The following is a 21,556-nucleotide window of genomic DNA, read 5'->3' as shown; positions in this document are numbered from 1 at the left end:
GGATTATGATTGGTGAAGAGCTGAAAGGTCTGGCAGTTAAACCAGTTGTGTGGTTGTTCCGATATAGTGAGAGCTTTGGGGCATGGGAGTTCCTCCCCTTGCCTCTGGGTAAACACAATCAGTCCCTGGGCTTATAAAATGAGATTTCTTTAGCAAAGATATTATCTTTAGAAAAGATCTAAGTCAAGAAATATCTTGGAAAAGTGAGATAGGGGAGAGTCAGAGACATTCTGAAGATCTTGGTGTCATTTCCCAGTGCCCTGGAAATTGTTATCATTTGTTGTTTTAATCATTTAGTTGTGTTGGACTCTTGGCGATTTTATAGGCAAGTGTTCTCTGCGCTACTGGAAATAGATGAATCAATAGTTTTTTTTGTTTTTTTTTATTGAAAAGTTTTAAAATACATTTTGAAAACATAAACAGCAGCCTCATAATATAGTTTTAAATTGGGCATTTTAAGACCACCTCTTTCATGTACATCTTGCATTATCTAAAATTTTACTCTTGGTCTTTTCCCTGCCCAAACAAATTTATTAATACCTTTCTGCCATTCTTCCAAATTTGAATCTTTTTTGAGTATAGGTATCATTTGAAACAAAAATAAAAATTTTGGTAAAACATTCATTTTCACTGCTGCAATTCTTCCCAATAAAGACAGTTGTAATTTTTTCCAACTATCTAACTCTTTTTGTATTTTTAACCATAACAATTCATAATTATTTTTATATAATTTCACATTTGAAGCTGAAAGATATACCCCCAAATATTTAGTCTTTTTAACTATTTCAAATCCTGTTAATTTTTCTAGGACTACCTTTTGTTCTGTAATCATATTTTTAGACAGTATTTTAGTTTTTTGCGTATTTATCTTAAATCCAGAAACTTTTCCATATAACAATATTATCTCCATCAGGTCTACAACCGATTGAGTCGGTTGACTCCATGTAATAACCAATAGTTTGACTATTGGGTCTGAGTGAAAAAGAAAGCTAATGTGCTATTTTTCTTTCAGAACCTAAGGCTATTTCTGAATTGTAAGCAACAGAAAAAAAAGCAAAAAAATAAACTTAAAATTGCTCTAGCAAGGACACTGAATCAACTCATGCTCTTTTCTAAGCAATCATGGCTCTCTGAAAATAGATTTCCCAATTAATACATCTGGAAACTCAATTAAGTGTTCATTTTATGGCACTAAGCTACTGAATAACAGTTGCTGAGAGAAAACAGAAAAGATGCCATGTTGCTTTCACTCCCCATTGTTTGATGTCCCAGACTTAACTGGTTGGCTGTCAGTAACATGATGTTGAACTAAATCAGCCTTCATAAGAGCCAGGAAATATTTTCTTACATTTTATGCCTTAATTCATTTTTAATTATTTTGGATCCTATCCTACCCACAGTGGCAAAATCTTGTAATATGGACATGAATAGCAACTAGGGCTTAGAGGATTTGAAGACTGGAGGACATCAAATTGGAGACAGCTGCTGCAGTTCAGCAAATCTCCTCCACATCAGCTTTCATGGAGAAAGTGTTTTATGGGGTAAGTGCTCTGATCAAACCCAAGAACATCTTTCTTCAATTTCTTATGTGAAAGAAAAGGTTGGGGGCAGGAGAAAACAAGCAAACAAAACATCAGGCATTTTCTCTTACTGCCGTTGGGATAGTTTCCCTTTATTCTTATTTTGGGTCAGTGAAGTTTCTCTTGCATTTATCAATGTCATGAGCTACTCCATGACTCCAGCAAAAGAAGTGAAATATAAATCTATATTTGGTGAATCAGGGAGAAGAATACAGTATCCAATTTAGGCCTGAATCTATATAATATTCATTTGGGTGAGAAGGAATAAAATTAATAAGGAACTGTGGTTCCAGTTCTTTAGTTCTGTGATGTAGTACCTATTTTACACTCTGAAGCTTCCAGATTCGTCGTCCTTGGCAACTCTCATTAGGAAATGATTAGGTTGAAGGAGATACTGAACACTTTTGCAGGAACACATCCAGACAAAGCAGCTGAAATATGAAGAAAATACTTTAGATCTTTAAATTATATACGTCTGAGATCAGTGTAACCCAGCTGGTTAGGGATCACATCTGCTCACTTTGGCAAAACAGTGATAAAATGTATTTGATTCTGGTGATAATGAATGAGAATTGTGGTATTAGAATCACGGGTTGAATGACACCTATCTGTTTCGTGCATAGTTGAAACTCATCTAATACTGTTCTGGAGGCTGGAGAATATTGCACATATTTGTGTCCAATGTGTGCTTTTTGTTTTTTTGTTAGGAAGCAATAGGATGAGATATGGTTAAGCATGGGAATATTGTTCCACTGTTTGGGGAATAAATGCTAAAGAATGAACATAATAGCATAGCAATAGCATTTAGACTTATGTACAACCACTTAGCATTTTACAGCATTCTCTGGGTGATTTACAATGTAAGCATTATTTGCATATTTCCCCCAATAATCTGGGCCCACATTTTACCTACCTTGGAAGGATTAAAAAATGAGTCAACCTTGAGCCCTGTTAGGATTGAACTCCAGGCTATGGGCAGAGTTTGCCTGCAATACTGCACTTTAACCACTGCACCACCGGGGCTCCTATTTAATATTTTAACTTAAACCAGTCTTCAGACTGATACTATATTAATACATTTCAGACTGTATTAACAGTATCAGTCTACTAAATTTTTAGGTTGGATGCTTATATACCATCTAATCATTAAGCATTCCTATTTCCAGAAGAGCCTGGCATATCTGAAAGACAATAGAAGGGGAAGGTTGATTTAATTTGTTGAAAATGTAATGTTCCATGATTTTCACATTTTGTAGCCACAGTAGAAGCTAGTGGTTGCACCACTTAACCTAAAATAATATTTTGCTTGAGCTAGGATTTTAATTTATGACATGACAATGAAATCATCTCTGTAGACAATGACAGTGTCTACAGTTTTAAAAAGGAAAGGTGGTTATTTGGAAAAATTCAGTAATTTAGCAAGCCTTCTAAATATATAATAAATTTCAAAAGTATGCTGATCCATGATTTCTTCCAACTTAAGGTGCATTCACACAGTTGCTTTTCTATGCTTTCCTCCCATCTCAGAGCAGGAAGAAAATCAAGTAGGCATATATCATGCTGTCCCATAGAGTGCCTCTGTGACACTGTAGGAAGAGTGACTGATCATGTTTTGCCCAACATCACCAACTGCAGAAAAAAAAACTGCAAACAAATTACATAGAGAAGATATGTCAGGCCAATGCTTTTATACTCAAGGCTGAGTCAACCTTGAGCTGGTCAGGATCGAACTCCTGACTCTGGGTATAGTTAACCTGCAATACTGCATTACAACCACTGTGCCACAATCAAATTTATATTTGATTTTATGTTTTGCCAGAGGATTGTTGATGTATGGACTACCAACCAGCAGATGGCAGCATAGAGGCCTTTTCTGTCTCTTGTAGCTGCCATCCATTTGCAGATCCTGGATGCAATTACTTGTTGTGATTCAGCGTCAGCCTGTGATACCAGCAGCTGAGTCTGATGATTGTGAAGAGGAGGAGGAGGAGGGGTTTGGAGAGCCTTTGGTGTCAGAGGAAGGCTCTGATGCACTGCAGGACTCTCAGTTTGGCCCCTCCCGTCATGTTCCTCATCAGACTCAGTCGTGTGAGCATGAGGTATTGGACGTAGATGATTCACAGCTGGATCTATTCAGGGACACTAGGAGCAGGAGGCAATCCAGCAGAGTAGAACAGAGAAAGGCAATGAGGCAACTCGGTGAGAGGAGGAGAAGGCAATGAGAAGCCACGCCTTGGGACTTCTGATAAAAGGGGAAGGTATGGGAGGTGCTGGTTGCTGAAGGCAATTGTTTGAAGATCTTCTGCTAGAGTCCTGGTCTGTTATTCCTGTTTAACTCATTTGAACTTTTGATTTCTTTGTAAATAAATTTGGTTGGGTTTTTCCAGCCTGTTGACTATAAAAAGGGGTTGTCCCTGACATTCAAACAGGGCCGGTCGTAGGCTGGAACAGAACATTACTAGATAAGTGCTGTTGAAGTTTGAGAAAACAGTTTGGGTTCATGTGAAAGAGATTCTCATTATGAGGCAGTGAATATTTATCCTTTAAAATGTAGTGAGATAGCATAATTTCAGAAGATAGATTACTAGTCTTCCTTGGAGCCAAAACAACATGACAGAATAGGTGCAGAGCCCAACAACAAACAAGAGTGGGTGATTCAACAGCAAACCTCCTGGGCCAAGAGGAATGAAGCATGTTTCTGAGACAGACATATTCTTCCTAAGGCTCCTTCTCCATGCACCCCACAATGCCCACATTGAATTCTGGCATTTGTAAGATGGACACATATAAATGATGGTGGCACAGAGGTTAGAATGCAATATTGCAGGTTAACTCCACCCACAGCCAGCAGTTCAATCCTGAGGTTGACTCAGCTTTCCATCCTTCCGAGGTGGGTAAAATGTGGACCCATGGGGATTGTTGGGGGCAATATGCTGACTCTGTAAACCGCTTAGAGAGGGCTGTAAAGCACTGTGGAGCAGTATATGTCTAAATGCTATTTCTATGATTAGGTAGATAGACAGACAGACTATTTTCATACCAGAATACCTAAAGCAGGTTGTGATGAGATGACATTCTCTGCGAATGGTTCATTGGACACCTTTATGGCAAAGCAAGCAGGATTTGTGGATGGGCCCTTGGACAATCTTCTCCATCTGCCCTAAAATGTTATTTTAAAGCTTGGTGGTTATATAGGTACACAGTTTCCATTCCAAGATTTAATACTTCCTAAACACATTTTAAATATATCCTCCTTGGATATAAGTGGAGGTTATTTTAAAAGTTTGTTTCTGTGGGATGTTTCAGAGGGAGAGTAATTTCTGTAGATGGAAGAACTAACCATCCTTCCCACTACCTGGAGGCTCTTGTAAAATCATCCCCATCCTGCAATTATGTTTTAATATAGGAGTCATTGGTATCAGTGGAGGATGTTTTAAAGTCTAATTGCTTTTGGAAGTGTTTTGGGAAGTTGAATTTTGGCCTTGGGACGTATGTCTACTTATTGATGGCCTGCAGATGCTGTCATAGGTAATTGCAGAAGTTCACACTTTTAGCCAATATCTTCCTCATTCCTACCTTTTGTTCTTCTGGGAGGAAAGAGGAAGAAGTGTACTAACAGGACTAGAAATACTCTAGCTTTCTACTCAGCTCCACTGAATCTGCTTTTCAGATTCCATTTGAATAATGTCTTCTATTCAACAAGAAGAAAGAAACATTTTTCTTGACCTGCAATAAGAAAAAAATATGGACTTATTTTTCTTGCAATTATTACAATTATGAGTAGACAAGAGCCAATTGTGTTCAGACTGCAATAAAAAGACAATTTAATGTAATTTGGAAAATTGGGATCCAATGTCATCCGTTCACTTTTTCAAAGCACTCACTGTGCTTTTTTCCCCCTAGAGTGCTTAATGTGGATAAAGGATTCAAACAGAATCTCCAGAGGATTGGAAACACTGCCGTGCCTATTATCTTCCACTTGGGATACACAATCTGTATTCCGATTTTCCCTCAAATGTTTGTATAATAACATGAAACATTCTTAGAGAGAAAAATACCAAGAAACCAGTAAAAAAAATCCATTTTTTCTCCATAAATATTTTCCAGTTGCTGAGCTAGCCCTTTACAAGGCAACTAACGTATAAGGTTTTCCTTAGTTATTTGACAGAAAGGAAAATATGATTTAAAAGGAAAAAAAGAATCAGGATTAAGTAGAAGCAATGTCTGGAGATCTTTATGTTCTTTCTGACCTATAAACTACATTAAAGGCAAACATTACTTTTTTAAAAATTTCCCTACCTACAACACAAATTGTTTTACATCTTTTAATTATTCTGTATGTTCTCTTCATGAAATAAACTACACCCAATTACTGTTGCTCATAAATGTTTATAACAAACATATGAATTGAAATACAGTGAAAAACAAATATCTCCGGTAACAACTATGTTAGAAATAGAGTGTACAGTTTACAAGCATTCATTTTTTTCCCTTCATACTCTAGCAAGGCCAATATAACAAGTATGCTGTTACAAACAAAATTTATTTGTTTGTAATTATTATTGTTCCATTTCCATTCTACCCTCTTCTTTCCATGAAGATTTATTTTAGTTTTATGATAGTTGCTGAAAGCACTCTGTAGTTTTTACGCATACAATTATTTCCACAGTGTGTAGAAATGATTTTCTTTTTTCATTAGCCATAATCTCCTGTTCTTAGAAAACACAGATTAGTGATAAAAGGTGGCTACTATAGACTACTGGACTGGCTGTAATTACATAATTACAAAAATATTGTTAATTCTAAATTATTCAGCATATTCTAGGAGGAAACTGAACGGTTTTCTAGAATATGACTTGTAAAACAATATATTTTGCCTCTTTAATCATAGTTATTCTGACTTCAAAATTGGGATTTCTTTTTTATCTGTCAGGTTTCAGGTCTTTTTCTAATGTGGCTGTAGACAGAGCTTTTAATATAATTTAGGACAGATGATTATTCTCCCCAGGAGTAGGAGTTTTGGATTGCCACATTATCTTATTGAATGCCCTTTAAAGTAATCTCACACATGAAAGCAGCATTTTCCATTTTGATATAAAAGATATTTTGTCAGAAAAATTTGCAGTCTTTGCCATACTAATCAGGGAGAAACTGGGAATCTGGTTAGTTTTTCAAACAATACAGATCTGAGAGAAAATAATGATGTGAGGTATGGTTTCCAAATGTTCTGCTTGGTGACATAGTCAGTTATTGAACTCTCCAATAAGTTGATCACATCATTATAACACTTTTGAATTTTTTTCAGATGATATTAACAGTATAAGTCAAGATGACTCTGATGCTTTGCCCTGTACTTCAGTGACAACATCACATTGAACTGAGAGGTACTTACAGAAAGTAGAACTTTTACACCTTGATGCAGTGATACCTTTGAGGGGGAAAAATAACAAAATAGGGCATCAGAGCCTTCCTCTGACACCAAAGGCTCTCCAAACCCCTCCTCCTCCTCCTCTTCACAATCATCAGACTCAGCTGCTGGTATCACAGGCTGCCGCTGAATCACAACAATTAATTGCATCCAGGATCTGCAAATGGATGGCAGCTACAAGAGAGAGAAAAGGCCTCTATGATGCCATCTGCTGGTTGGTAGTCCATACATCAACAATCCTCTGGCAAAACATAAAATCAAATAGCATTTGCTTATCTGACTTTTTAACAATTAGGTTGAAATTGTGGTTTTAATGGAAAGGTGCCTTATGGAATCAATCTTAAACCTTGGATGTTATTTAAATTGGGAAACCATAGTTTCAACTGGGAAACTGTGACAATCCTAGACCAAGCTAAATAAAAAAATGCACTCAGACAAATCAACCATCAATAGATACATCATACATGGAGATAAACCACATGTATATACTATTCAAATAAGGCAATCAAAAAGCTAAAAAGGAGACAAAAAGGTCAAAACAGCTACTCTCCAGCAATCAACAGAAAAGCAGAGATTGAAACCAAGATTAACACTAGACCAACAACCAAGCAATAAACAATACCCCAAACAAGGAATACCAACTCAGACAAACAGTAAACAGAAGCATAATCAAGGAATCACCCTGAATGACCCCACCATCACTGACAGGGCAAGCCAGTTATATATAATCAGAGAGCAAACTTTACTCCATTCTAGTACTGACAATGTTACCTAGTTGAGTAATGAAATGTCTGCAAGAAAACAACCAAGCTCAAAGAGCACCAAGGACCCAACCCTGAGCTACAAATATTCACCTCTACAATTGCCTCTATGGTGCACTGTTAAGAATATGCATTGTAATTCTGGCACAGTAAAGAACTTATTGTTTGGTGTTAGCATTTCCTTGCTACTAACTTCATTTAAAGTAAAGCTTTATGGATATTTTTTAAAAAAATTAATATGTGGCAAACCACTTTAAGATAAATGAGAAGAATGAAGAACTACTGAAATCTTCACAATTCCATAATGCTATGGAAAATTATGATTTCCCTGCATACCCTTAATGATACAGTAACAGGACAAGAAGAAGCAGACAAATATTTGAACAAAGTTTTCTCATTTTCAGAAGCACTTTTTCTACCAGTATCAGAAATCTCTGAGCTTTACCTTCCCAAAACTGTTCCATTCCAGGATACTTGCATTTCTTTTTATTTTTTTTCTCCCTCTTTGGGCAAATTTAGGAAGAAATTTTTTAAAAAGTTAGAATATAAATGGGTGTAGAAATTTCTTCATCTCCATTAATGTTGGGAAGGAATCACTCTCTTCAAGGCTCAGTTAGTGCATTTGAGAGCAGATTTTCTGTTTTGTTGGCTAACTTTGAGTGTGCCAATAAGCTAAAAATGGAGGCTGAATGAATCATTCCAGCCTCTGGATACAACACAGGAAACACTGGAGCCCATAGAGACTTCCACAACCCTGCCGGCATTTCTTCAACGCTTAGAAAAACATGTAATTGTCCATTGACCTATTTGTCTGTTAGAAACACAACACCTTCACAGCTTGGGAGATCTGGATGCTAAAAATATTTGAGGTATATAAGCAGACTGAAGAAAGAGCTGAATGTGGCTTTGAATTTGGCCTTAGAGTAACCATGGTTTTTTCCTCCAAATTAAATAGTTAGTTGTTGTAAAAAGAAAAAGCTACAGGCAGTCAGTGTGAAAGCTTTGTTATATCAAGGCAAAACTTTTAGCTATATTTGCAAGAAACAAAAGTCCTCTAAATTTTTTGAATCTTCTGAAGGCTGGGGGCGATGGACACACACCCACACACACACACACACACACAAACAGGTAGGTAAAAAACTCAAAATGGTGGCTGTGAGCATGGTCACCACACATAAAAAAACATTGTATTCATGCTGCTGATACACTGTATGTACAGTATGTGTATATATGCACATATGCACACACACACACACACACACACACACACACACACACACACTCACACATTGTATCTATATTTCTCAACTTTCCAGCCCAGCCTACTACCACAAGCTTCCTTCTGGTCCCTCATCCAAGTATACTAATTATTTTATGTAGGCCTCCAATTTAAAAAACTAAATAAATAAATAACCTTGGTCAAACCAAAATATAAATCTGCATGAAACATTCAAATTTTCTAGGATTTTAGTATTTAGATAAATTGTTAGATGATTTCTTATCTTGCAATTTCCTTAATTTAACAAAATTTCAGGATGAATAAACTGAGAAAATAAAAGTGTCAGTTAGTATAAAGGCTAATTTACTGATTCCAATTAAAGTTATATATGCATATGTGCACCTTTGTAACATAACTAAATAAATCTAACTTATGTACCATTTTAATGGCTCTTCAAATTATTTCAGTATAAATTCCAGCATACTATAAAAACATTCCAGTGGTTAATAATAAACATCTCGCTCATGTCAGCACTCTAAAATGAACCTTTATTGATTATCACAATTTCTTATTAAGAAAGTATCTTGCCAGCCTTTATCAATTGTGGTTAATAGCTTTTGTTCTCATAATGAGAAGATAAATAACTTATTGCCAGTGAATGTGGAAAATTAAAGCTTTTATATAAAATAACATAATTAAAAGATTAATTATAACAAGGGAAGAGATAGGATTTTCTATTCCTCCTGAACCTGAACTTTCAATAAACTTTCATTGCAAGATGACCTATATTCTTAACCCTGGGCAGCTTCAACAGCATCACAACAGAGAAAGATTCCATCTGAATTTTGATTTGTAAAGACTTGCATTTTACTGTATATTGAAGCACAACATTTCCAGCAACTAGAAAATAACAATTCTTTCCAGATCTTTCCCCCAGCTTACTTTTAAATTTAAATTAAATTCTGTGTATTTAATGTTAAATTCTGTGTATTTTGTTTATTAAATCATTTTATATCTTGCGGAATAATAAAAATATTCAACAGGCACAGACTTTTATGAATGGTGGAGAGTTTCTTTGGAATAATGTCCCTGGAGGTAATGACATTTTGTATTATTTTAGTTTATAAACAGCTTGAGAAAAGGAAAAAGCTACCTGAATGCTACCGCATAAAATCAAACGGTTCTGTTTTCAAATCAAATCCTGTGCTCGTATCTATCATAGGCTGTCTCAATCAAAACCTGACATTTGTAGTTCAAACTACAGTTTGTTTTCCTAAACTCACAGCATCTTTATTTAGGAGAAGCAAAAGTGTGCCTTTCAAGTCCTTTCAGCTATTTCTTCATTATTCAAGGACTTAAAGAAAATTGCCTAAAAATTACTTCTTATGAGAACATAACTTTCAAACAAGATAAAGGTGCTTGTGGAGGAGAAAAAAAGTCATACAGTTAAGAATATGATGGATCTGCCTGTTATGCATGTTTATGTTCTTCCCAAAATAGCTGCTATGCAGTTTTTGAAGTGTTCCTGAATCCAGGATTCTCTCCAGTGGTGGGATTCAGTCATTTCGCACCACTTTGGCAGAACCAGTAGCTAATTTTTTTGTTGCCCAGGCCCAGAATGGACTTCCGGAAGTGGCATCCACACAGAGAACCGGTTGTTCACATCTTTGAATCCCACCACTGACTCTCTCTGCTACCTTGATATCAAGCTACTAGTTCTGGGATGCAAATTTTCAAATAACCACTAGAAGGAAATAGAAAGAGATAAATAAACGTTTACTCTGTACAACCATCTATTGGTCATGCAGCCCTCTTTTAAAAGCCCTAAGGTTGACCCAGATCCAGTGTGTAAGAGTGGGGTTTTTTTAATTGTTTCAGATCGAATTGCAATCACATCAAGAATTCTTGCTCTCATAAAATGGAATATATATTTGAAATAACTGGATCTGATTAATAAGGCTGGCAATAATAGCAATAGCAATAGCACTTCAAAGTGCTTTATAGCCGTCTCTAAGCAGTTTACAGAGTCAACATATAACTGCATTGAGCAGATTAACTTTTTCATGAGTTTTTAAACAAGCTTTTTTTAAAAAAATGCATTTTTGTGAGATAAGGCTTTTAGTAGACATTTGAATTGTTTGTTTATTTTTTCTTTACTTTTTATAGGCTTCCTGAATCTCAGTAGATCTCAGATGCTAACTAAAGTAAAAAATACAAAACACAAAATCATTGCAGTGTGCCGCAGCTGCCAAAAAAGCCAACACAGTGCTAGGTTGCATTAACAGAGGGATAGAATCAAGATCACGTGAAGTGTTAATACCACTTTACAATGCCTTGGTAAGGCCACACTTAGAATACTGCATTCAGTTTTGGTCACCACGATGTAAAAAAGATGTTGAGACTCTAGAAATTGTGCAGAAAAGAGCAACAAAGATGATTAGGGGACTGGAGGCTAAAACATATAAGGAACAGTTGCTGGAGTTGAGTATGTCTAGTTTAATGAAGAGCAGGGCGAGGGGTGACACGATAGCAGTGTTCCAATGTCTCAGGGGTTGCCACAAAGAAGAGGGAGTCAAGCTATTCTCCAAAGCATCTGAAGGCAGGACAAGAAGCAACAGTTGGAAACTAGTCAAGGAGAGAAGCAACCTAGAACTAAGGAGAAACTTCCTGACAGTTAGAACAATTAACCAGTGGAACAACCTGCCTCCAGAAGTGGTGAATGCTCCAACACTGGAAGTTTTTAAGAAGAGACTGGACAGCCATTTGTCTGAAATGGTATAGGATTTCCTGCCTGAGCAGGTGGTTGGACTAGATGACCTCCAAGGTACCTTCCAACTTTATTGTTGTTGTTGTTGTTGTTATAATCAAAGAAAACCCATTCAACAGGGGCTCAACCTTCACTCTGTCTCAAAACCTGGGAACTGTTTTTAAACTTGTACTCACCAATTTGATTGTTTTAGCTTTTAACATTTAAAATGAGTTTGCTTCTTTTCTGTTTTTTTAATGGAATTCTCTTTGTCACATCCTTCGAGCAGACAGGCAAAAGATAAATGTAAATAAATAATAAAATTGTATCCAAAAGCTCTGTCAATTATACTGAGGGTGATTTGATTTTTGTTTCCATGAATGACATTGTATACTTAGCTTCTCTAAGCTCATGTCTTACACACCACTGGTATCAATCTATTGAATTGGGCTATTGTATTTAATATTTCTTTTAATTTTTATATATTGTATTTTATTGTATTGCCCTGTACACCGCCCTGAGTCCTTCGGGAGAAGGGCGGTATAAAAATTAAATTATTATTATTATTATTATTATTATTATTATTATTATTATTATTATTATTATTATTATTATTATTATTATTATTATTATTATTATTATTATTGATCAAAACTATGCAGCATTGGGTTGTTATATCCAACATCGAAGGATTTTGCCGAAGACTTGAGCGTTTGAGGTGCTCAAACTGCAAAACCGGCTTCTGCAGGACTGCCATGAAGAGAGGGGGAAAGAATGAAGCAAAGGGATGTGGCTATTTCACTTGGCTCTTAGAAGCAAGGGATGATGTTTCAAGAAACAAATTCAAAGGAAGCATCACTTCCAGGTCCTGACCTGACTTATTAAACAAATTCCATTCATACATACTTTTATTCCCAATGGGCCAATCTAGGCCAGATTAGGCTGATGCTACAATTAGAAAATCTGTTCAAACTCTTCTGCAAAATAAATTGAAAAAAATATCACATGCATTGGATTAAGTCTGAAAATACTTGGTTCAACCTGCTACTAAGCCATTTGTTAATTAGATAGTCCTGCATAAGACTAGCCATTATTCAATGCTATTTCTGGAGGAGAGATGGGGATATCTGCCCCGTTCCCACTCTTTCCATCTCTTCCACAGCAGCCCTTGGTTTATTTGTTTCATATGGCATAACAGAAAACAGCATTAACCATTGTTTTTACTTTTGGTACTCATGTTGCTGCTTTTTGCTGGGAGATCCTTGTGAGATCCAGTAGCCAGAATGTGTAGACTAGCCGTGACAAGGTCACATTGCCTGGGGTGCACCCTGAGGAGGTTACATTGCACCTGAGTTGTGCTTGGTTAAATTTAGCTATGTATATGCCTTCTCCTGCCTGAAAATCCAGACTGATCAGGGCTTTAGTGTGGACTATTACTAAATTCAGACCAATGTATCTTCTGTTAAATCTTCCTAATCAACAATGAGAAGTCAGAGTTCGACGAGGTGACCTCCTGTCTGTTTTCCCTCTGTGATCAAAATTCTTACTGCCAGAAGAAGGAATCTCTGTTAATTTAATCTATCTCATAATCCATATTGCATAGGAGTATTATGAGCCTAAATCTGGAGGAGGAGGAGGAGGAGGAGGAGGAGGAGGAGGAGGAGGAGGAGGAGGAGGAGGAGGAGGAGGAGGAGGAGGTGGAGGAGGAGGAGATATGCATGATGCTTTTAGCTTCCTGGAGGAAAAGAGCAACGCAAATCAATAAATCAAAAGTAACTCTAGAAGCATCAGCATCTGGCTATTTTCCCCACATTCTGATCAGCCTTCAAATAAAGCCTCCAAGTAAATAAGCATTTCCTGCATATATGTTCTTGAAACAACTCTTAAACCCAATTCACTCATGAAACCAATTAGAGTTTTCATGGGAAACAAATGGAGACTGATGGGGTAATGGGGAGGGAGGAATGGCTATTAACATATGCTGGAAGAGACTAGAAGTCAGGGAAAATGGAAGAAGCAACAGATCAATGGAAAAATGTATTGTGTATCCCTCAGTTCTGCTATTACAATTTTGCAGTAGATGAAAGCAAAGGAAACTAAAAAGAATGCAGAGCAGCTAAAATTGTTCAATGGGGAAGTGCTGACTGTTCTGAATCTCAGTTAATGCTACCCTCCTATTACAAAGTCACTTTTTTATATCTCCATTGTGAAAAACCTCCAAAGTGACAGATTTGGAAGAAAGTCTGTTGCAGTCAGGGACTTACAGAAACTGTTCCTTTTGTTTTTTCTTAAGCAAGGTACAAATTCTGAATGTGCCTCTCTTGATATACTGTATGTATGTTCAGACATGTGATGAAATCAATAAGAAAAACATAATTGATCCCAGCAGCTTTTGCTATCTTCCAGGACAAAATATTCCAGAATATATTTATTATTTATGCAAGAGAAAATGCTTGCTTCCTTGTCCTGGTTCCAACAATCTCAGTGTTGTGAAATGGGTTCTTGCTGGAAAACAGGATTCGAGGCAAGAGAGTTCAGGCAGGAACATGCTTTTATTGAAAGGCTGGAACTGAACTGAGAAACAGAGCTGCAATGCAGCTATTTATACTATGGCCACTAGGTGGCAGCCAATAGGTTTAAAGCAACCTATTGCCACCCTAGAGCCAACCAATGGCTGTCCTGGAGAATGACTGTCTGAGTAGCTGACGACTGTTACCCAGCTACCTGCTTAAGCAATCTCACAGCAACCAAACCCAGTGGTACAACTTAGTCAAACTAGGCCCAATACATTACGCTCAGTATAGTTTATAATCCATAAAAGGCATCAAAATAAAACAGTAAAAGGAGACAAAAAAACCCTGATATTTTACAACATTAAAAATAGTAAGGATCCCAAGACAATAATAGAGAGCCACACATTTGCACTAGATCTTCTATTTTGTGAGAGCTACATTGGATGCCAGTAGACTTTCAGTTCCAATTTTAAGTGCTGGGAAGCATCCAAAAACTATCTATGGGCCCTTCATGACCTTGTGGAGCATCTGCTCCAGATCAAATCTGCCTACCAAGTGTGATCTAACCAGGAGGGATCACAAGAGGTTTCCACTTCAAGAGATCCAGTGGGAAGCAGCTGTGGAACGACATTTTTCAAAAAAAAAAGCACCACCTCACTTTGGAATCCTCGCCCTTTGGGGTCAGAAAGCCCCCATTATTTTGCACACTCTTCAAAACAATGTGGTTTGTTTTATCTTTATTTTATTAGATAAAATAAAGATAACAAAGGTAGGCTTCTTATGTTTGTATTACTAGTATTGTCTGGGGTCTTGCAGATAACAGCATGCACATTTCCATAAAATAAACAAAATGCCTTTCCCAGACATGGGACATGAATAAAATCCTTCTGCAGATCTCAAGATTTCAGCAGGTACACACACACACAAAAAAATTGGTATTCCCTTCATGAACCTCCCCCTCCCACCCAAATCTCTGACTCATTCAGTCCCACCATGGACTTGCTTAATGAAAGGTTTTTCTCTAGTACTCAGTAGATCTGTATGCATCGTACTTTTTTCAAGTTGGAACACCTGCGCCTGCCTCTTGCATCCTTTGTGCTGATGCTGTGAACACAGTTCAACTGAATGACTCCCATTTTATCTTTGGTTTAAGTCAGTGATGGGATTTAGCCAGTTTGCACCAGTTTGGCAGAACCAGTAGCTAATTTTTTGTTGCCCAGGCCCAGAATGGACCTCCGGAAGTGGCATCCACACAGAGAACTGGTTGTTCACAAATTTGAATCCCACCTCAGTGGTTTAAGTGCCCTCTCAAACACCATATCCCAAATTATTTGCCAATGAAAAAGGTAACAAAAGTTGTTGAAGGGTAATGATGCCATTCAAATATCAATACATGTAGCAACGGTCTTGTTTAGTGACCCTTCAGTTTCAACAGTGATGAAAAAGTAAATTTAGAATACTTCTCACATTTATAATCTTTGCAAGTCTGTAAAGTAAAGGAAATTGAAGTAAGATCATAAGCACAGTCGTGTGGTGACTTAAGAATTGCTTCATTTAATGACTGAGCTGCTGGTCCCAGTTATGGCCCCTAAACAATGACAATCATTTGGCTAATCCAGATGAGGACAATTTTTTATTTTAAGAGCTGCAAAGATAAGTTAGGTCCTTGTCACACAGGCATCTATTAATATTAATTTTAAAAAACCCTGCCTATAAACGTTCTCATAACTGATACTTAAAAATCCAAATATGTGGTCTACTCTCTTGAGGAAAATTTGATTAAATTAATGGCATTCACTTTCACAATAGTGTGCTTGTGCCAGTGTTATTGCAGAGAGAAAAGGGGGGGTGAAGAGAGAGAATTTTCTTCATGCTTATTTCAAAGATTTTTACCAAAAATATCACAGGAGAGAAGTTATAATGAAAATAAATCTTAAAGGAACTTTTATAGGTCAAGAAAACAAAGCAAATGTCTGACTTCATGCTAAATTTATACTGGTTCTATTTCAAGGCTCTGCTAAGGAAAACCTAAATATTCCCACTTGAAGCAAAAGAATATTTTGCCAAACTAGTATAAATAGCAATAACAGAATGAAATTTATATAATTTATTTGCCACTAAATGTGATATAAAAGAAGATGGTCTCCACTTCCATCAGTGATATACTCTAATAATATTAGGAGTGACATGGAATGTAAAAAAATAAGTTAAATGTTTTCACACTATAAACTGTCAGAGGGTTTCAGGCTAGTTGTAATAAATCAATCAAATGTAGTATCAGAATACACAGTACAAACTGCTTCTAATGCAAATAATAAAACTTTTCTATTGGTTGGTTTCTCAACTTCAGCCAACTGTCATTGGCTCAAATGTTCTTCCTTTTCTTTCCTCCCCAAATATCCAAAAGTCTGTGTTGACACATTGAGGAAATGAAGACACTGAACATATGCACTTGTATATTAAGCCATCTGAGTGTTATAAACATTTTTTTAGAACAATCATACAGGTATTATTGTAGCTTAGGCAGCAGGTAAATTCATTGAGCACAAGCTTGGACAATACTATGATGCAAATAACCCAGCATTTGGCACTGGTGATCTTCCTCTGAAAGCCTACCAGAGAAGTTAAGGGGGAAAGAGGCTCAGGACCAATTTTTAATATTCGTTATCCACTATTAAGTGCTTGTGGTGGAGTCAATCATACCACAGAGAAGAGCAACAAAAATGATCAGGGGACTGGGGGCTAAAACATATAAAGAATAGTTTTGGATATTTCTAGTTTAATGAAAAGGAGGACTAGGGTGTCGTGATTGCCATGAAGAAGAGGGAGTCCAGCATCTGAAGGCAGGACAAGAAGCAATGGATGAAACTAATCAAGGAGAGAAGCAACCTAGAACTAAGGAGAAATTTCCTGACAGTTAGAATACTTCATCAGTGGAACAACCTGCCTCCAGAAGTTGTGGATGCTCCAACACTGGAAGTTTTTAAGAAGAGACTGGACAGCCATTTGTCTGAAATGGTATAGGGTTCCTTGTTTGAATAGGTGGTTGGACTAGAAGACCTCCAAGGTCCCTTCTAACTCTGTTATACTGTTAATCCAGTGGAATTCCTTAGAGCAAGGGTGTCAAACTCAATTTCATTGAGGGCCGCATCAGCATTGCGGTTGCCATCAGGGGGCCGGGTGGGTATGGCCAGGGTGGGCGTGGCCTACTGGGTAGGCGTGGCCAGCTCTACATCGTTCACATCAAGGGTGCAGGAGTGGGACGGATCTGAGGGTCTCTGGCAGGAGGAGGTTCTCTGGGCCAGGGCCAAGGCAGTGGGGGCCATTCCCTCACTGTTTCCAGGATGGCTTCGCGGGCCGCATGAAACCACTTTGCAGGCCGGATCCGGCCCCCGGGCCTTATGTTTGACATGTCTGCCTTAGAGGATCAAAGTTGCCTTCATTCTTGGCCTTTGGACTGAGGTAATGGCCAGGTGGGTGGTTCCATTTACTGAAACCATCCTTAACAACTAATGAGATTTCATGCAAAAAATTAAATCTGCATTTTACAATTCTACCACATGAGGATTGCTAATTAGGGGATTCATAAATTGCAGCAAGAAGGATGCTGAGTATGGAAGTTCATTGCAGATTTTCATCAGTGTGGTAAGGATGTCTGCTGGAATTATTTTGCTTTAACTAACCAATATTGGAAATGATGTTGGAATGAACTGAAAGATGAATTAATGCAAGAAGACATACCAAAGATCTTAGGAGAGCAATTTCAGTGTTGTGCGGCAGTTGAGGCAAGTGTGAAGAATTGAGGCACAGAGATGATTTTACAGCCTTTCTTAACTCTTTCACAATTCCTTCTTCCAAATTGCCTACTTAGATAATAGTGTAGAGCCCATGCAAATAAGGGCAATTAAGAAATATCTACCTGCAGCAGGGAAATATTATACATAAATATATACAAATATTATGCACCGTTGCTGTGTTTTTAAATGAACTCGAAATAAAGCATAAATATGTATGCTTTTGTCAATTAAAACTGAATCTCATAGTATAATTGTAATAAATATATTAAGAGGCCCACTCCACTTCTCTAAAACTGGATCATCTTATATAGAGGGAATGCAGTTTATCTACAAATAATCGTTTAATGAAAACAGGATTACATATCCTTTCAGAAATTTTTTTATGTGATTATTCAGCTGTGCCAGGAGAAAGAACAATTGTGGTTTCCTTCAGCTCACAGTGAGCCCTAATTATGAAACAACCACCGCTTAATTAGATTTAAAAACTAATACAGCCTGCCACTACAAATTAAAAAATTGAGACAAGTTTGGGACAGCTGCTCTAACATTTCTGAATTCTACGGAAAGACAATTATTCTAATAAACAAATCTCTTGATCTGTAATGCTTAGAAATTGATTCTAATTTTTTTCTAAAGGTGCTAGGAGATTCTTATGCTATTAAAAATATGTGCCCAGTATACAATGGCCATAACATTAATAAATATAAGAATATTGCTAACATTTTGATAGCCTTTCATTCAGAAAACAAAAACTCTGATTGATCTTTTGGAAAGGCTGAAAGAAAAAAGGAAATCAGGTGGTGACTGCTTATGGGGATTCCATGTGTGTTTTTTGTGGTGTCTTGGAATCAAAAAGGCTGCACCTTACTAAAACAGGGGAAAATGTACTTGGAACGAGACTGGCCCAACTCATCAGGAGGACTTTAAACTAAAATTGAGGGGGAAGGGTGACCAATCTCTAGAACCCTATACCAATCATAAATCCCAAGAAAACAAAGGCAGCGATGAGAAAAAAAGAAAAACTCAAACAACAATCAGGAGATGCAGAAAACATACCCATGGATAGGCATAAAAGTCTTAAATGCTTATATAAAAAAGCTTAAAGCTTGGGGAACAAACAGGATGAACTAGAAGCAATAGTATACGAGGGTGGGTATAACATAGTTGGCATTACAGAAACCTGGTGGGACAAAACTAAATGAATGGAATGGACTGATGGATGGAAAAAATTGTTCAAAAGAAACAGGTCTACAAAAAGATGTAAAGCTATACTGGACTTAATTCTTACTAATAGAATAGAAGTGATAGAGGGAGTTGAAGTTGCTGGAACCTTGGGTGAAAGTGACCACGCCATACTTGAATTTAATATAATGCAAACACTAGCAATAGTAAACAATCCAACCAGTGTCTAATCTTCAAAGAAGCCAAATTTAACAAACTCAAAGAGAACCTAGGAAAGATTCCATGAATGAAAATCCTAAAGGGGAAAACAACCCAAGAAGCATGGGAAACTCTGAAAAATGCGATCATAAAAGCCCAAACAAACACAACATGACTGAAAAAGAAAAACAAGAAATTCAAGTAGAAACCAGCATGGCTGCACAAAGGTCTCACTGACAAACTGAAAGACAAAAAGGACAAATACAAAAAATGGAAAGAGAGACACATAACTAAGGCTGATTATAAGCAGACAGCCAGAACATGCAAAGGTGAAGTCAGGAAAGCAAAGGCTCAAGAATGAACAAAAATTTGCAACAGAAATCAAAGATAATAAAAAAACTTTCTTCCAACATATTAACAACAAGAAAAAAGTTAAGGAAACTGTACCTCTACTAAAGAGAGAGGATGGCAAGGAAATAACAGACAACAGGAGCAGAGCTACTTAACTCATTCTTTGCATCAGTCTTCACACAAAAAGAAACTACAGCCCAACATACCAAAAAAAACCCACTGCAAAAGGCAAACTAGAAACAAAAATTAAAATAAGCAGGAAAATGGTAACAGAACACCTATCCGACCTTGAATATAAATCACTGGGACCAGACAGACTACATCCCAGAGTTCTGAAGGAGCTGGCAGATGTTATCTCAGAACTGTTGCACCACATCTTTCATAAATCCTGGAGCACCAGGGAAGTACCTGAGGATTGGAAAAGGGCTGATGTGGTTCCCATCTTCAAGAAAGGGAAAAAAATGGACCCAGGAAACTACAGATTAATCAGTTTAACATCAATACCTGGGAAGATCCTGTTGTTGTTAGTTGCGAAGTCGTGTCCGACCCATCGCGACCCTATGGACAATGTTCCTCCAGGAAGATCCTAGAAAAGATCATCAAAAAACAGATCTGTGAACAACTAGAAGCAAGCAAAGTTATAACTAGTAGCCAGCACAGGTTTGTTAGAAACAAATCATGCCAAACCAATCATTCTTCGACAAAACTAATAGACCAGCAAAATATTGTGGATGTAGTATACTTAGACTTCAGTATGGCATTTGATAAAGTAGACCACAACTTACTCCTTGGTAAGCTAGAAAAAGATGGAATAGACAGCATCACCACCAGATGGATCTGTAGCTGATTGGCAAACCATACTCAACAAGTAGTTCTCAATGTCACTACATCCACATGGAGAGAAGTAAGCAGTGGAGTACCACAAGGTTCCATCCCAGGCCCAGTACTATTCAATATCTTCATCAATGACTTAGATGAGGGAATTGAAGGGGAACTCATCAAATTTGAAGATGACACCAAACTGGCAGGAGTAGCCAACACTCCAGAAGACAAACTCAGGATCCAAAAAGATCTTGACAAACTTGAACAATGGGCCCTATCCAACAAAATGAGTTTTAATGTGGAGAAAAGCAAAGTTTTACATTTAGGCAGGAAAAATCAAAGGTACAAGTACAGATTAGGCGAGACCTGGCTCAAAAACAGCAACTGTGAGAGGGACCTTGGAGTCCTAGTGGACGATCACTTGACTATGAGCCAGCGGTGTGTAGCAGCAGCCAAAAACAGTATATATAATCCTGGGTTGTATAAAGAGAGGTGTAGAATCAAAATCACATGAAGTATTAGTAGTGCTTTATAAAACCCTAGTAAGACCATACCAGGAATACTGCAGCCAATTTTGGTCACCATATGACAAAAAAGATGTTGAGAGTTTGGAAAAAATTCAGAGAAGAGCAACTAAGATGATCAAAGGTCTGGAGATTAAAACATATGAAGAATGGTTGCAGGGCTTGGGTTTGGCTAGTCTAAAGAAAAGAAGAAATAGGGGAGACATGATAGCAGTGTTCTAGTATTTGAGAGACTGCCACAAAGAAGAGGGGGTCACATTATTCTCCAAGACACCAGAGGGCAGGACAAGAAACAATGGTTGGAAACTGATCAAAGGGAGAAGCAACCTGGAATTAAGGAGAAACCTCCTGACAGTGAGGACAATTAACCAGTGGAACAGCTTGCCTCCAGAAATCGTGGGTGCTCCATCAGTGGAGATTTTTAAGAAGAGGCTA

The 21,556-nt window shown here is 37.3% G+C and overlaps 1 protein-coding gene and 1 long non-coding RNA gene across 2 annotated transcripts in view; one reads left to right on the top strand and one right to left on the bottom strand.

The window, feature by feature from the left end:
- The window catches only part of BCKDHB (branched chain keto acid dehydrogenase E1 subunit beta), a 593,817-nt gene that overhangs the window by 216,861 nt on the left and 355,400 nt on the right, over positions 1 to 21,556 (bottom strand). The window lies entirely within an intron of this gene.
- Positions 1,416 to 8,880, top strand: LOC310649407. Its single transcript, XR_014494219.1, has 2 exons — positions 1,416 to 1,541; positions 6,886 to 8,880. It is a non-coding gene; the product is annotated as an uncharacterized lncRNA (long non-coding RNA).

The sequence above is a fragment of the Vipera ursinii genome, assembly GCF_947247035.1.
Source record: "Vipera ursinii genome assembly, chromosome: 1".
Lineage (NCBI taxonomy): Eukaryota > Metazoa > Chordata > Lepidosauria > Squamata > Viperidae > Vipera > Vipera ursinii.
The sequence above is the reverse complement of the archived record's forward strand: the minus strand, read 5'-3'. Positions and strand labels throughout refer to the sequence as shown.